This window comes from Haliotis rubra, unplaced genomic scaffold (genome assembly GCF_003918875.1).
Source record: "Haliotis rubra isolate DU_JTF1 unplaced genomic scaffold, ASM391887v1 Scf64, whole genome shotgun sequence".
In the NCBI taxonomy this organism is placed as follows: domain Eukaryota; kingdom Metazoa; phylum Mollusca; class Gastropoda; order Lepetellida; family Haliotidae; genus Haliotis; species Haliotis rubra.
Window position 1 is genome coordinate 10,314 of NW_025767346.1, and position 5,621 is coordinate 15,934.

General features: G+C 39.4%; 1 long non-coding RNA gene across 1 annotated transcript; it reads right to left on the bottom strand.

Annotated features, from left to right (window-relative positions):
• Positions 1–3,503: 3,503 nt before the first annotated feature.
• LOC124256816 lies at positions 3,504–3,929 on the bottom strand. The gene is made up of 2 exons (XR_006893112.1): positions 3,760–3,929; positions 3,504–3,563 (listed from the first exon to the last, which is right to left on the bottom strand). It is a non-coding gene; the product is annotated as an uncharacterized LOC124256816 (long non-coding RNA).
• Positions 3,930–5,621: the final 1,692 nt, after the last annotated feature.

Sequence of the window (5,621 nt, forward strand, 5' to 3'; positions counted from 1 at the left end):
CTGTACATTGGGCATTGATTGGGAATTCTACTGTGTAGGCCTGTATATAGACAGTCGGTGTGTGTCGTCTGTACAGTGGGCAGTGATTGGGTAAGCGACACCAAACGTATCTGGTTTACACTATGTACTCATGTGTGGATTTGAACCCTGGAATTTGGCGTATGTCTGAAAGGTAATAATACGCATGCAAACCAACCACATCACCAAGCCGCCTGAACGACAGCTTCATACGGTAGCCTCCCTACCGCAATCACTGAGCCTTGTGTAGACCGCTGTGGTAAGCTATTAGTGATGACCCAATCGTATCCATGAAAAAGGAAAATCATTTTATTCAGGCAAACAAATGCGTCGTTCGTTTGTTTGCTTGTTTGCTTGTTTGCTTGCTTCCCCTGCTTCTTGCTTGCTTGTTGGTTGGTTGGTATGGTTTTTTTGGGGATGCGTCTGGGTTTGTTTTGTTTTTGGGGGTTATTGGGGGTTGGGGGTTGGGGTGTGTGTGTGTGTGTGTGTGTGTTTGTTTTGTTGGTTGGTTGGTGCCAGATGTGCCACAAAACACACCGACGTTTCGTCTGCCCGCCATATTTACAAGTAACGTAACGTGAAGAGCACGTTTCAACCATATCCACGCACGGTGAAATGTGCTATCGTGAGAAGCTAGGCATTATGTAATATTTTATTCAGTTTGCCTCCCCGCTAACCACATGTGGCTATTAAAGAGAAGCAAAATCTGCTTCGTGTGTGTGCAGTTTCAATCTTAACGTTGTGGTATGTTCCTTTTGCTTTTCGTCATGTTGTTTTGACAGAAATGTGGGCACTAAACCTAGACTTCATTATGATAGAACATCACTTTTACCCACCCACCCATACCCAACCCTCCTACCTTACAAAGGAACTTAAAAAAGCTAACATTTACTACAACGCCCTTCAAGATCGGTAACTCCATACCCCTCTCACACCATCAAAGCCAAATATATGCAGAAAAAGAAAAGGTAAACATATGCCCTAGTTTCCATTTTTCCTTGTTTTAACCATTTTGTGTTCACTATATATATATTACCTATGAACTGTTTATGAATTGTTTCTAACGTACCACCATTTATTACCATTTAATATTTTTATGTATTCTTTTCAACGTCAAAGACGACACGCCTTTTATTTCCAGCTTGTCTTATAACCATATTTTCAGGTGTCAATAATTCTTCCTTTCGTTTACAGCGTTTTTTGTTATATACATTTTACGCCCCGAAATAACATCATGTACAATGCTTTGTTTTAATTTGTAGATATGATCCTTTCCCCGAATCATGAGTCAAATTCCCAGAAGAATCTTCAAACATCATTACTGACGACCGTTGGATTATTGAAACCCACTGTGCTACAATCACCTATAACAACACACAGATCAGTGCTCCATTGCGTGTCATGATGGGCCATTTCATTTGGTGCAAGGAATAGCAAAGTGTTCAAGATTTTTTATATTTTTATTTACTTTCAAGTGTTAATACTCGTTTGTAGCTTGTTTCTCAAAGGATTATACAGAAATGGATTACTTCATAAGGTCACCTTCTCACTAAAAAAGGCGCGATGCAGACTGAGACAACTGAATTAATTAGGATATTCAAGGAACACAACAGAACATATTCGAAATTATCAGGATGTTATGTATCCGCAGAGTGAGATAAATATGGACTGTACACAAAGAGATAACGGCAGACTTCTTCCATTCAGACCTGGAGAATCCGGTCGTCTCGAACAGTGGTATCAGTCAATAGATCAATTCTTCCATCACCAATACCCAACCTCCTCGATCTTCCTGAAGATGATGGACCTAATTTGTATAAAGATTATTTCATGATCTGGAAGAAGCCAAAAACTTTCACTCTGTCTGATTACGGTAATGAGGAATTCACGATTCGAAAACGGAAAGCCTAAATGCTTTAAATCGGGCACATCAAAGGTGCTTTGGGAAGGGTTCTAACGTGACCTGTGTTTGTAGCCTCGTTATGCAGGGAACATTGTTCTGTGCCAAACATCGTTAAGACTGCCTTGTCCAAATTGTCTCATACAGTTATATCATCACCCCAAGAGAAAAGCCACGACGGATTATTCTGGTCATGACATTCAATATGGAGCACCATCTTCTCATGCTTAAGATGCTACAAGTGCATTCAGCCGTGGATCTGTTTGTGGATACTTGAATCCAACTATACTGGGACATGGTAAGATCCACGGCCGCTAAGGTTATTACACAATTTGAGAAGAGGATACATGAAGCGATTCCACCACAAGATAATGCATCGTCTATCTTGACACCTTCCAGCTGGTGGACGAGCTAATGGTTGGATTGTTGAAATCCTACAATCCGTCAGCAACTTGCACCTGCTGTAGAGGCTAGAGTCTCAGGGCTCAGAAAAGATGATTTATTCATTTATTGACACTCGATGAAACACCATCAGTGAACCTCCTGCACTTCCTCAAACTTCACAATGGCTAATCTCTTTCCCTGTGGATTTGTTCTTCAAACTTTTATGTTTGATTCTTTTGGTCAAGCAAAAATGCCGACAACGGTTACAGCTGTGAGTAGTATTCAGATGCTAAGAGACGTCTATAAAGGAAGTAGTGATGCAATTCGTGGAAGTAAAGGGGAGGATACGACACTCTAGAAAGTAAGTCACCCCTGGGTATGTTTGAAAACTCCGGCTGATCGGATCACCTGGACAACTATGCTGATGGCATGCATCATGGTTCTCCCTCGCCAAGGGGAGGTAATCACGAAGCTGAATTCCCAAGTTATTAATGCTGACTTTCCCCGATGGGGAGACTACCTCCAGAGAAATGCACATTTGCATTAAGCGTTGCTACTCTGTTTCGAAAGGGGAATATTTTGATGGAAAGGTCAAATATGATCCAATTTGTTTTGACGACATTTATGTATTGAAGGACATTTCTTATCTGTTCAAGTATAAAAGATAATTTCAATTTTATGTTACAAAATCCAACAGCTAAAGGCGTGATAGTTTAATGTTTCCATCATTTTATCGAAGTCAAAACATTTCGTTATCCATCAGGTGAATGATGGGATAGATAGCACCACACATTGTATAGAATGTTAACAACATTAAACCACAAAATATAAGCGTTTACATTGTAATGTGACAGTTTTAATCCTCTTAGAACACGACTGAATTTTGTGTTGCATTGTTCTGTTTAGATTCAGTAGAGGGCAGAGTTGTGCTGGTTGAGTGAGTGAGTGAGTTTTGTCTTTACGCTTTCTTTCAAAGCAATAGTCCATCAATATCAAAATGGAAAACACCAGAAATGGTTTCACCAATTGCACACATGCGGGGAATCGTGTGCTGGTATTAATTGACATATTTAGCCTGCAATCGACAAGACTGGTCTAGAAATTCCATGTTACATCTCACAGTGCATCTCATATTACAAGACCAATTCCTCGTTTCTGTGAAGATTCCTTTTTACCTGGATACTTAGCCCAGGCCATTTTGGAGGCTCGGCAACTGTTGCAGATTATGAAGAAGGCCACAGGTGAATATTGCCATCACTGACTCTATTCCTGTCAACACTGCTCTTTATGATTACATTGCAACTGGATTTGTATTGCCACTAATGATTTGTACTGCCTTTGTAATTCCTTTGTAGTGATGTATCTGGATGTTAAACTTAGATCTTTCTATGTCATGTGCCATTTAACGGTTTAATATGCCAAAATATGAATATAACGTTATAACTTTCTTTCTCAACTTTCTCAACTGATCACGTTTCAGAGTTTTTCATATTGTGTATAATCTCTTTGGTCACCCAAGATCGCACACCTGACAACCATTTGCATGATGTCGACTCATTCTTTAAAAAAATAATTTAGTTAGACAACAATGAGCAATAGATCAACGTAATGAAGGAAGAAGAACATTGTGTTTTACACAGTACATTTACGACAGAATGTGGGTGTATTCAGTGTGTGCCTTTTTGACAATTCCGCTGTGCAAGATAAAAGTAATTAATCAGTCAGTGTGTTAGCGGTTAATCTTTTGATCAATGTTTGTTCTATTTTAACTCAGCTGACAATTTTTCCTCTTGCTGCATGTCCATGTACATATGTCAAAACATGTAATACATTTGCCACACGAAAACCTTAATTTATAATGTTGAGCATTTACTCAAGACACGAGAAATGCTAAATGGGAACCTTTATTGGGTAACATGAGTGGTGTTACCAATAAATAGACCTCTTATAAATTCATTAACTGACTATCAAGTGAATGATGACAAATAAATATAGGTCTAGGCTTATACCATCAAACATGGGTTACAAGGTAGTAGTAATCGCTATATTGCATGCAACTTTATTTGCCTAAAACCTTATGGGCCGATACTGTTTTGAGGATACGAACGGAACTTCATTGTTGCATAAGACATACATGTAAATACACTGCTGTGTACATAAGTTAAAAACTGTATGTACCTATTTCATTCAGTAACTTTTGTATCAGTGGCAAAGCGGGGGTTGATTTAGTTTAGCGATTCAAATAAATCAAATGTGTGTTTTGGATATCATAGGTAAATAGACATCAGTAGAAGATATCAAAGAACTAGTGTACATCCAGTATGTTGACACACAGTTGAACGGGTCCAAGCAAATATACACTTAACCCGGGAACAATGGTCAGTGTGTCAATACAAGTCGGCTCTTTAGGAAAACATGTTCTCGTTCCCTTGTTATGTTCCTCCTAAAAGGTTTATAGAAACTGGCTGCTGCCTACGTCACAAAAGGTAGACTGGGTGTGACGTGAATGAAGTGAGCCTGAATGCATAGGTGCCCATATGCAAGTAGTCTTTGCAAGTAGTCAACTAGGTCAGACCAGTTTCAGTTTTCAAATTTTGTTACGACCAATGTTTATAGTTTCCAGAATAATCATAACAGTGTGACTATTGTTTAAAAAATAAAACACTTGTGTTGTTCATTATTTCACAACAAAATATCAGGTTTTTCGATGAAAATTTATTCTGATGATACACTCTTCAAAAAAAGAAATGCATAAGCCATTCTTAGAAGAATTTATTGCTTTAGTTTAATAGCAATTATTTCATGTTATTTCAAAGGTAAACAGGTGAACATTCACGCATCTATAGACAACCTTTATTGTTGTGTTTCTGTTTACTCGAGTCCACAAGATGGCGTCAAAGTCAGTACTTTCTATATTGCCATAATTGACAGCAATTACTGCTCGGCGCCGTCTCGGCACAGACTGGATAAGTCGGCGAAATCGTTCTTGCGGAATTCTTCAGCACTTTCCTGCAATGCGATGGCCAGTTGTGGAAGTGTCCCAGGTGTGTTTTCACCCTTACGTACACGTCGATCAAGTTCATTCCATTGGTGTTCAATCGGGTTTTGTTCTGGTGATCGGCAGGCCATGGCAAATCATTGACGTTAGAATTGGCAAGGCAGCGGACCGTGAAAAGTGACTCTACGACACCACCGCAAGCAATTGCGCCGTTGGAAGTCTCTCAAAACAGGGGCGACTACAGGCTTTCTTGGTCGAATCCTTAACTTTCACGCAATCGATTCCTGACAGTTTGGTCTGAAATTCTTCTCAAGCCAGGAA